The 12,360-nt window shown below is 35.3% G+C and overlaps 1 protein-coding gene across 4 annotated transcripts in view; it reads right to left on the reverse strand.

Annotated features, from left to right (window-relative positions):
- The window catches only part of LOC123868119, a 114,267-nt gene that overhangs the window by 15,233 nt on the left and 86,674 nt on the right, over positions 1-12,360 (reverse strand). The window lies entirely within an intron of this gene.

Consider the following 12,360-nt stretch of genomic DNA (forward strand, 5'->3'; position numbering starts at 1 on the left):
TATTCATGCGAAGTCCTTGCAAGGATCATGCAATTCAAATAATTGCATGCACTGACACTTTCTATCGCGTCGCTTCCTAGTAGAATGCCGATATTTGTTTAACTAATTCTGCACGCGTGACTAATGGAGTAATTGTCTAGTCATTACATGATTCTGAACATTAGGTGATTAGGTACCTGCTTCGGTTTTAATCAATGATGTAAAACTGTTATGTGAAGCTTGTCTAAAGCTCCGGCTACACGCTCCGTCTTACCGTGAGCTTACCTGCACAAGCGAGCAGTTAAGTTCCAAAAGTGCAGCTTGAACTGTCGTCGATTTGCTAAGGGTTGGACTGAACAGTTCTCACAGGCCTGTGAGAACTGCTGAACGTATAGCCGGAGCGTAACCGGTGTTTAGTTGTACAACGATTCCGAGTCATTCTACTAGAATTAGATAAAAGGGTGAGGGTACAAGTAAGTGCCACTATTTGAGTAGGTATGTGAGGTACTCTGTAAACTATGACTGTTTTACTGTTTCGAATGATAATTCGTTATTATCATCTCAACCCATCCCGGGCCCTCTACTAAGCACGGGTCTGCTCTCAGAATGAGAAGGGTTTAGGTCACAGTCCACCACGCTGAACAACTAACTGGGAAAAGTTAGAGGTGTGTGCTTGGGATCGATGTGATCGAACCCCGGAGCCCTTGAATAGGAGGCCCAAGTCTTAACCACTAAGCTATCAGTGCCTATGAATGATGGTCAGATTATGTTACTTACTATGGTGCTTAAAATGTGGGTATACGCAATTTCTAAAGTAGGTATCAGATGAACGGCTGTGGTATACCCACGGATACCAAATTAGACGGTCATTAGATCTTCCTGTTTTATTAAAAATAAACAAAATTACGATTAGATCGCTATACGAATGCTAATAAATTACTTACAATAAAAATACTTTGGCATCGATTCGCATGCAAACCACTCGGTCAAGCATCTGATGCAATAAAAAGAAGATAAAATCATAATAGCCCAAAAACACAACTTTACGGTTGCACATAAAACAAAGGTAACCGAGATAGTAATCGATTAGTATGATGCAAGAATCGAATTGTTGAATCGATTGCATCGATCAACCTGCCAAATTATACTTGCAATATTAGGTGCCTACCTACGTACTTTTTGTATTTTTATCGATTTGTAACATCGAGATAACATCTGATCATTTTTGTAGTAGGTACTCAGATATGAACCCTAACATAGCGATAAAGTATTACTCAAAGGAAATAGTGTATTGTGTAGTAATATAACACTGTGTTTTCTATGGAATGCGTAAGCGCATCCTAGCGAAGCCGGGGCTGGTCAACAGCTAATACCTATAATATCCGGACGGACGGACGGATGGACGGACGGACGGACGGACGGAAAGACGGACAGACAGACAACAAAGTGATCCTATAAGGGTTCCGTTTTTTCTTTTGAGGTACGGAACCCAAATACGTATATTTCGGAATTTGTAAAATGAGAACTTTTATTTGACACCAAACTGAAAACATGTCGGATACAGGATACAATAAATAAACTTTCATTAAAACTTTCGCAAATAACACATTTCCGTGCCCTCACCCGGTGACCTTAATGCTAATGTCAAATGCTGTGAAAGCTTATTAGGGTTCTCCACTACATCTGACAAGCTAATTAGTTGCTATAATATTCTACGTGTCTGTATAATGTATATTTATACAAATGTGAACTGTAAAATACCTAATGCTTGCGCTAAAATCTAAGCTCTGATTTTCGTGGCATCGATCGTAAATTCCCAAATGGACCTATCCGAGAATTAAACCCGTGACCTCATAATACCACAGCACTCAGCACTGCACAACCATAAATCTAAATAATAAGTCATAGACAGATTTTAAAATCTAGGTAGGAAGGTACCAAGTTGAGATAATGGTATCCCACTTCACACTATATATAATATTATAAAGGCGAAAGTTTGTGTATGTGTGTGGGTGCATGTGTGTGCGTATGTTTGTTACTCCTTCACGCAAAAACTACTAGACGGATTTGGCTATTGGGAATGGAGATAGATAATATCCTGGATTAGCACATAGGCTACTTTTAATCCCGGAAAATCAAAGAGTTCCCACGGGATTTCGAAAAACCTAAATCCATGCGGGCGAAGTCGCGGGCATCAACTAGTCTAAATAATAAGTAGATCTAAATAATAGATAGATTTTTAAATCTAGGTAGGTAGGTAACAAGTTGAGATAATGGTATTTATAATCAACTTGGCTGTAGAGGCTGCTTGCCTTTATATGCGTCTGTAAGATGTTTCACACAAATCGCACCGGTTTTGCGGTCAGATATAGTGGGCGGTGAAATTTGTCCTCGCACTTAATTAATGTGTTTTCGAAGTACTTATTATACGTCGAAAGATCAAGGCTTCGATTTCAAAACAATGTTGTATTTATGTTAGAAGTTAGAATACTAAGTAGTTGAACTGCAACTAATAAGTGAACTAAGTCGATATTGGAGTTTTATGAGAGATTAGCGATTATTGGTATGTATGTATGTATGTATGTATGGAGTATGAAAGAGATTTAGCATTGAAATACGATGATGATGAGATACGATACGATTAAAGTCTACAAACAGAAGGTTCTGATTACTTGTACAAATATTTTAGAATCGCAAAATGGCGATAAACTAAGCATTTACTTAATAGGTAGGTAGCTTTGGTTTATTAGCCTAAAATCCAAACTCTATGCTCAGTAGAGTATGTTAACAGTTGTTAAATTGTTAGGAACCCTAGAAAGTTGTGAAGAGGAGTCTAAATTTTGAAAGCAGAATGGCAAATTGAACGGCCTATTGTTGGTATCACATGAACGGTGTATTTGCCATGGTGTGTGGTTCAAATTGTAAGAGCAGGCGTTTTTGTAAACCTAAATACATATTACAAATTTATTAAAAAAATCAGAACCAAAAATCAAACTCAAACTCAAAGCATTTTATTCAAAATAGGTACCATTTGTACACTAGTTAAGGGCAATTGTTGAACTTGTAATAATGATAATCATTAATTGCGCAGACTTAAGACTAAAGCTACGAGGGTTCCAAACGCGCCCTGGTCTGGGAAGAAGCCCACAACAAACTCATCTTTTTATCATCGCCATTTCACAATATCGCACACCATTATATTACTCATTTTATAGACCACGTTGTTGTCAATAACAGATATTGTTTAATATTTCATTTATTTATTTTCCCCCGTAGTTAAATCCTTTAGTTATTTATCGTTTTCGCTTATCCCTTAAATTGATGTAAGGGATACTTCAAAACGACCTATTGTTTTGTCCATATGTGTTTTTGGGGTCTTTCTCCAGCAAACTTTAAATGCAACGACGTGAGTTTGAATACAATAATATGTATGGATTCATGATCAAGTCAAGTTAGCCAATATCATTATCAATATTTTTTTCCTAAAAGTACTAGATCCTAGAGTTGAGACGGCGTATTAGTACCTAACCAACGATTTAAAGAGGCTGACGGGAGTTGAAAAAAATTTTCAAAAGAAAAATAAAACCGACTTCAAAAACCACAAACACTAAAAAGTAAAAAATAACTTTTATTTAGCTACACGTGTAATGTACCTAGGTATGAAGTCGAGCGAGCATATTAAAACAAAATTAGAAATCCAAGAGTGAAGCTCGCCCGACTTCATACCTAGGTACATCACACGTGTAGCTAAATAAAAGTTATTTTTTACTTTTTAGTGTTTGTGGTTTTTGAAGTCGGTTTTATTTTTCTTTTGAAAATTTTTTATTTCACAATTTTTAGTGGCCCACTGTACTATAACTGCCCAGTTAAAACCCTACTGTTTACTAAGCTATTACACTGATCACGAGCAATTAGCTCCTATCTATTGAGGAGTTCTGTTCTCCATCTCCGAAGATATTCATCAGATCTTTACCAAATTTATATGAGGCCACCTGCACAGTATACCCTTTCAAACAAAAAAAAATATTTCCAAATCAGTCCAGGGGTCTTTGAGTAATCGGGGAACATACATAAAAAAAAAAAAGATTCCGACGAATTGAGAACCTCCTCCTTTTTTGGAAGTCGGTTAAAAATATTACTTACAATTAAACTTAAAGCTAGCCTTATAATACTTCTTTAACCATTAATTATAACAATTTTTATCTCAATTTCTCAACCTTTAATGATTTTCCAATATTTTTGTGCACTAGAATGAACTATAATTTCTATTCTATTTTCTAAGTTTGCATTGTAGAAATTAGAGGTTTAGAGGTGCATAATCGAATGGTTAAATATTTACATTGCTTTTAGACATTTGCGGTAGGTTAGTAACAGCCTAAAGGATGTTCAGTTATTACGCTAAGCAAGCCAAAGGCTAGGCTTGGATTATGAGATTATTAGAATAAATCGGCAATTTCCATACACTTCCATAATGCAACCACGCCTTGGATCTGTTACGGGCTTAGTCCATCCGAAACGCGGAAGTTATTATAATTTATAATATTTTATCACAATAAACAAAAGCATTTATTAAAATTAAGTTCAAAAGAGATAGAAAGATGATAAAGTTACTTCATATTTCAAAAATAAATTTTTCTAAATATTTACAAGGTATAAATCACTGAACTTGCTTCTGATTATTTTTTAGACACGAGCACACAATTAATAGTTTAATTGTATTTTTATTTTTATTCTTGTTTTTTTGTTTTTGTGTGTGACTCTGTATATGAGCTAAATAAACCTTTATGTATTTATTTATTTATTTATTATTTATTTAATATGGCAATGGCACGATATAGCGTGAATTAGTTCATACAAAAAAAAAAATTTATTATTGTGCCTGTTCCATTTTCCGAACGGGGACCTGACCTAGCCTGAATTAATCCTTGAATTAATTAAACTAGAGAAGGAAAGTGGTGAGGATGTCTGTCCTTCGCCTGCGCAATCCAAAAATATCATCATGTTAGACTAGCGGCCACCTGCAACTGCCTTTTCATTCCTTTTCTAGTGGAAATTTCGAAAATTCCATTCGTTGCCTACATAAAGAGAACCTCAAAGCTTTTAGTTTTCTAGGTCCAAGGATTTTGATTGCGTGCTGAAATGTTTGTCAGTGAACTCTTCTTTTTAACCGACTTCCAAAAAAGGAGGAGGTTCTCAATTCGTCGGGATCTTTTTTTTTTATTTATTTTTTTATTTTTTATTTTTTATGTATGTTCCCCGATTACTCAAAGACCCCTGGACCGATTTGGAAATTTTTTTTGTTGTTTGAAAGGGTATACTGTGCAGGTGGTCCCATATAAATTTGGTGAAGATCTGATGAATATCTTCGGAGATGGAGAACAGAACTCCTCAATGGATAAGAGCAAATTGCTCGCGATCAGTGTAATAGCTTAGTAAACAGTAGGGTTTTAACTGGGCATAGCATATTATAGTACAGTGGGGCCACTAAAAATTGTGAAATAAAAAATTTTCAAAAGAAAAATAAAACCGACTTCAAAAATCAAAAACACTAAAAAGTAGAAAATAATTTTTGTTTAGCTACACATGTAATGTACCTAGGTATGAAGTCGGGCGAGCTTCACTCTTGGATTTCTAATTTTGTTTTAATATGCTCGCTCGACTTCATACCTAGGTACATTACATGTGTAGCTAAACAAAAATTATTTTCTACTTTTTAGTGTTTTTGGTTTTTGAAGTCGGTTTTTTATAATATGTATAATTTGATTCTTTATTGAAATCAAACCAAGCGTTAATTTTAGAAGCCACGTGCTACTTAGTTCATGAAGATTTTAGGGATATAAACAGCTAAACAGAGATGTGGGTTGGTCAGGTTGCAACTGCAATTCGTTTGAAAACAGTCGAATTATCCAAACAATTTGCTTTAGACATACCTGAAGACCAAATTTGTAAATACAGGTGGTGGAAGGGTATTAACCGACCAATAAGAATGTGACCCTGCGCGCCAATGACCCCTCGACTAATGGTGTCAAAAAATAATTTATCTATAATACATATTCAATATAAAAAAATATTCAGGATATTAGATATTCCTTAAACCCCATATTTAATATAAAATTTTTAAAGCAATACATTTTCTATTAGTAATTGCTTTTAAATTTGACGAGGCGTTTGCCAAAGATAGACCTACGATCTACGTCACACGATATCAGTAGCGAATATCATACGCGATAAAATATTATATTCTATCGCTACGCGTTGGTTTTTAATTCGTTTGGAATATCGCCCCTCGGTAGTTTCATTTATCAAATAGATTCTTTCGATTTTGCTATTCAATCAGGACAGTAGTTTTATTTATTTGTGAACTAGGTTGTGGGTGAATACTGAATGTAAATAATATCATATTTCGATATTCGGAGTTGATATTATCACAGATTAGGTTAGTTACTTGATTTTGTAGATTTGTGACGCGCATATTTGTCATTATAGGTTAGGTACGTAAATTGTATTGGTCTTTTTGGAAATGTATGTGTTTGTGTGGTCTCATGATGGAACTGGGAGGTAGCCATAGGAACCGAGTGTCTGTTATAGCTCCGGCGTGCTTGGAGCTTGGGTTGTTCGATTTTTGTATTAGTTTTAGTCGTGATGAAGGCTAAAATAAAAACTCGTTATTAAAACGATTTTTAAATAGGTAACTGGGTAAACTTATCTACTTTTTGTACCTTCTTGACATTTCTTTATCATTCCAATTGTTTTTAATTTTGCATAAATACGTAGGTAGGTATAGGTGCCTAGGTATTTAGAGTAAAATTATTACCATATACTATACGTCTTTCGGGATTTCTTTATTGTCATGCTTTTTAGGGTTCCGTATCTGAACCTGAAGGGTGCTAACAAGGAATACAGAATCTATTATTTATTTTTGTGAAGCTTGTAGGTACTTATTGAAGTAAAGGTTTACAAGTGCCTTTGAAATTTGTTGGTACTAGTATATCGTGTTAGGTACTATTTTTATTACTTGAGTGTTATTGAAATGGAGACCCGTGCTCAGTAGTGCGCCGGCGATAAGTTCTCACTTCTTTTTGATGATTCTTATAAAAAAAAATAATGAAAAGAAATAATTTAAGTATAAAAATACAAAATAAAAATTATTTGTTTTTTTAAAGTGATATAATATATTTCTACAGAACCTCCTCCGACACCTCCCAGACGTCGCTTTTAAGGTGGTAATCTGTATAATGGTTCGCTAGGGGTGAAAGCAACAGAAAAACAGGTGCAAGCGATTCTCGACCTTATTGACGGTAACGAGAAAGTTGTTATTTTGTCATATTCTTGCTCAGTATCATTCATAGATTGCTAATATGTGGTTTTCTGAAATATGTCAATAAGGTTGAAAATCGTTTGCATGCATTTTCTGCTTGCGGCTTTTTTTTTGATAGTTAATATATTTTAACGTAAAAAATATTCAATATTTTTCTGTAACAAACATTAATATTATGATATAGGAATCTAACCATATTTGACACCTCTACCCTCGACCGCGAAGCATGTCTGAATTTAGCATTTTATAACCTCGAAGCCGTAACATTTGCATACCCGCGCGAACAACCAAATGCGTTAAATTTGAATACAGTGCTGGACCGAGCAGCGCACTTAGGAGAGGACATAACCAACAAAATCCTGGAGATGATAGCCTTAGATGTAAAAGGCTTGACAGCTGTTATGTGAATCAATGCTGGTTTCAGCTGGTGGTGCAAGCCAAGCACCACTATTGTTTGGCTTGTAAAACCAACTAAACCAGCAGTGGTTTAGTTGGTTTCTCATTTAATTATGTGTAATAGAAGGCTTCAGCCACAGCTATTCACTGCCAATTGATTGCAAGACCCTATTTAGAATGTTGGTACAATACAGCGTAGAAAATGTTTATGTGTCAATAACGGTGGTTGTTATTCGTGTTAGTTCATGCACTTTGACTCAAAATATTTTGTGACCAAATGGTCCAGTAGATAGGTACTTTCACACAGGAGAAAGTTGCGCAAAGCATCTCCCCACCAACAAGGGCTGCAATATCCACAATTCAGGATACCTTTGAATGCGATTGCCAAAACGTCATTGAAATTGCTTGCAGCAATTAATACCGCTATCATATCCCACGATTCAATGGCTATTCAGTATACTTTCTAATATGAAAATGGTAATGCTAGCAGTTATATAAGTCACTCTATATACGTACGAATGCCATAAGGTGCGATTTATACAGAAATAATAAGTGGTGGAGAAATGTCGAGAACGTTATAATTATTATTTGTTAAATCCGTACCTATCATTTGAACAACTCATCTTTAACTAAGCTTACAATATTGAGTTTTAAGCTTTAAAGAACGTCATAACATGTTTTTGTAGAATATCTTAGTAGGGCGGAAAATAACACTTATTTAGCATATTCAACATCGACATACCTAATACTATCATTATTATTACTTCAGGTACATAATATTTTAGCTGTCGACATAGGTATGGTTCTTTTATGTAGACATTGCCATAAAGCACTGTTTTTTATTTTTAAATATATATGCCTATAGCGATTTTACGAAACAAACTTTCACTAAACATTAAACATTTATAACTAAAAATCTTTGAAAAAAGATAACGTGGAAGGACTTAGGTTCTACAGCAAAACCAGCAAAATAGATAAATCTACACTGAACGCGTCCTTTTCAATAATGGATCCCTAAAAAATTTAATTTTATGGTTTTCTTTATTCCTTTGATAACCTCTAAAACATAATTAAATTGAGACGTAAAAAGAAGCTCCTGAGTGTCAAAAAAAAAGTTTGACGTGACTGATTACATATTGTATTATGTTTTAGGGTCCAGCAAACGAAGAAAGAAACTTGAAATTTGTCGAAGTTGTAATTTTTTACTCTTTGGCTTATCAAGACTCCCCTCAATCTTCGGTGTCCAACTAGAAATCCACTTTTCGGTATACTCTAGCCCACTTTATCTGATCATGCGCATCAGATATTGAGTTTATTGGCTGCCATATCCTAGACTCATATTGTCGAAAGATTTCTTGGGCGACCGCCAGTTGTACCTCGAGGGACGATAATGTTTTGATATCTTTTAACTTTGTAGTTTCCTCACATACTACATGAGGTCTTCTCAGTCGTCTCTCTTATTGTAAAGAAAGATATGGGATATACTAGCGCCTACACCTAAACTTCAGATAGAAATTGTAGACTCGAACAATTCCTTCAGATATGTTCCAACTCCCATCCAAGGAGAGCGAATATTTGAATTCGAGATTCTCTACCAGAATCGGTTGTCATACAATTTTACGCATGGAACCCCCCAAGGAAGAGTTCGAGTCGTACTTGGCTGTTATTTTTTCCAGTGTTTGCTTAAACGAGTTACTTTTAACAAGTTTCTTGTCATGTTTTTTATTTACGTCGAACATGTTAATTACGTAGGTATGAAACCATTCCTCGGTAATGTCTATTTTTAACCCCCGACCCAAAAAGAGGGGTGTTATAAGTTTGACGTGTGTATCTGTGTATCTGTGTATCTGTGTATCTGTGTATCTGTATATCTGTGTATCTGTGTATCTGTCTGTGGCATCGTAGCGCCTAAACGAATGAACCGATTTTAATTTAGTTTTTTTTGTTTGAAAGGTGGCTTGATCGAGAGTGTTCTTAGCTATAATCTAAAAAAATTGGCTCAGCCGTTTAAGAGTTATCAGCTTTTTTCTAGTTTTCTTGTAGAAAAGAAGGTTAGATAACCGTTAGGTTCTTAATATTATGTCAATAGACAAATGTCAAGCTGTCAAGATGGACGTTGCCTAGATACATAATTATTTATTTGAAAATGATGTTTTGGAAAACTCAAATACTTTAGATCGTCGGGGGTGTTATAAATTTTTAATTTACACTTGTTGGTCTTCTTGACGCCGCGCCGCGCCGTATCTAGTTTAGTCAAGCCACGTATATCCTCTCATTAACCTTTACCATTTCCCTAGTATTTTTTGTTCTTAAAATAGTAATTCCAGTTTTTTTTTTCATATTATATATTTTTTCTTCATCCAGATACAAGCATATTAGAGAGAGTAATGCTTGGGGTAGCGATGAGTGTCTTACGTGATCAAATCAGAAATGAAGAAAACTATAGAAGAACCAGACTAGAGTAACCGACATTGCTCTTCGAGTCGCGAAGCTTAAGTGACATTGGGCAGGGCACGTAGCTCGAAGAAAAGTTGGGGTTCTAACTTTCAAGACAAGACGAGCGATCTCAAACCAGTCGCTAGGTGCTGCTGGACATAAGCAGCACAAGATCGTATTCTGTTGAGATCCTTGCAAGATATCCTGGATTCCGAAGTGAACGTTCGGTTGAGATAACAATGACGATTGGCATCGTCTTGGTAGGTGTGTTAGCCGATTTATCTATTACAAAGTTATACCCCCAACTTCGTACGCAAATTTCAAACCCCTATTTTACCACCTTAGGGGTTAAATTTTCAAAAACCCTTTCTTAACAGATTTTCAAATCATGATAGCTATCTGCATGTCAAATTTCAGCCCGATCCGTCCAGTAGTTTGAGCTGTGCCTTTATAGATCAGTCATTCAGTCAGTCAGCCTGTCAGCTTTTCTTTTATATGTTCAGATTAGTGTCTATACCTAGGTACCTGGCATAAAAAAATATTAGATGCCACACACTCTATCCCAATAACAGCAAGAGTTATTAAGAAACATCGTTTCAAGTAGTTAAAAGTATTTTCTTATTTACCATAATATACTTTGAGTTTATGAGATCTACAGTCGGTAGCGTACTACAGGATCTACTAATCCTAATCTAAACAACTAAGTTTAAGGTCTTCTAGATGTTCTAAAATGATATCTAGCTCCTTTGTCTGCCAGTTGACGATTAAGTTCATTTGATGTCGTGATGGTATGACAACGTTTCACAAAGCTTTATGGAGTGATTAGCCTTGACCCGCACGTAACCGCAAGCTGCGTTTTTTTGTTGGCTTTGTTACAATCGCCTAATCGTCGAGCGTTAAATCCGCTAAAATGCCAAAATATTTTACAATTTTTCCGTATAATTTTAAACGGATGGTATAAGTTTATGTGTGCAGAATTTCAACAAGTTTAATAAGTACCTTATATTTTAAAGTCTAAGATCTCCGATCAAGGAATAACAAATTTGCCATTTTGCATCAAAATAACTCTTATTCTTCTTTTCTTGTTTGGTGGCTTTTTGTAGTGCCAGCCTGGTACTAGGCACTTCGCCAGTGTAGCCAGGCACATAGGAGAGTGGTTTGTAAAAATGTACCAATTTTCTTTCTCTTTGAAAGGCTAAATGACAATTTGTGTAAGAACAACAAGGGTCCTGCCACTGAATAGAAATATTTGTCAAAAAATAATTCCAAATATTTGCATTCAATTATTATACTTTTACAAGTGCTTTTGAATCGTCAAAATAATCTAACACTGGTTCGGAATCTACCGAGAAGAACCAGCAAGAAACTCGGCGGTTGCTCTTTTCAAGTATTTAATTTACAATAATATGCTGTTTTATCTAAGGGAGCAGCTATGGCTGTACAAGACACTGACAAGAAGAATCTATAAGCGCAAGGACGCCTAAAGGAGGAGGTCATCAATTCAACGCGTATTTTTTGACGATGTTACTCCATTACTTTTGAAAGAATGTACCGTGAGGTTTTTATTTTGATTTAGTTCCTGATGAAGATCTTCAGAAATACTCGAAACTCCTAGACGGGCAAGCAGGTACACCTCTTACACCTCTTGCGATCGTATACTTAGTAGTTTATTAAATCGCAGCTGATTTAATATTTCCTTTATATAAGATACAACTCTATTAATTCCGTCTTCCAAAGAAACATCTTCAATAACAATCTGTTTTGACATCTGCGATTCACATCCGATTCGCCATGCACGCAACCTGTTTGCCGACCTTGACTTCACGTTACAAGTTTACCAGCTTTCTTATTCGTTCAATAATTTTACTATACATCTCTATACTAAAGAAATAGAGGTGATTTTGGAAGAGAAAGTGTTTTGATAAATGTTAAAAAGTTATTTGCTTAACAAAAACTTCTAGGTCTTCTAACGCTTTGATTTGGTAATGAACTAGTGATGATGCGACTGCGTTCGCATCATCACTAGTTCTGTTTGGCTCAGAATACATAAAATGCTATTGGTAAGTATTTATATGAATAAATAAGATATATCTTGCGAAATGTAGACTTATAACTTATAGCAGACCATTCGAAGGTGTGGCTGGTACTAAATAACACTCAAATTTTAACCTTTCGCGTTAAATTATTTGATCCCACTGACATTATACTGGCATTGCCTTGTGTGTCCGAAA

The sequence above is a fragment of the Maniola jurtina genome, chromosome 9 (genome assembly GCF_905333055.1).
Source record: "Maniola jurtina chromosome 9, ilManJurt1.1, whole genome shotgun sequence".
In the NCBI taxonomy this organism is placed as follows: Eukaryota; Metazoa; Arthropoda; class Insecta; order Lepidoptera; family Nymphalidae; genus Maniola; species Maniola jurtina.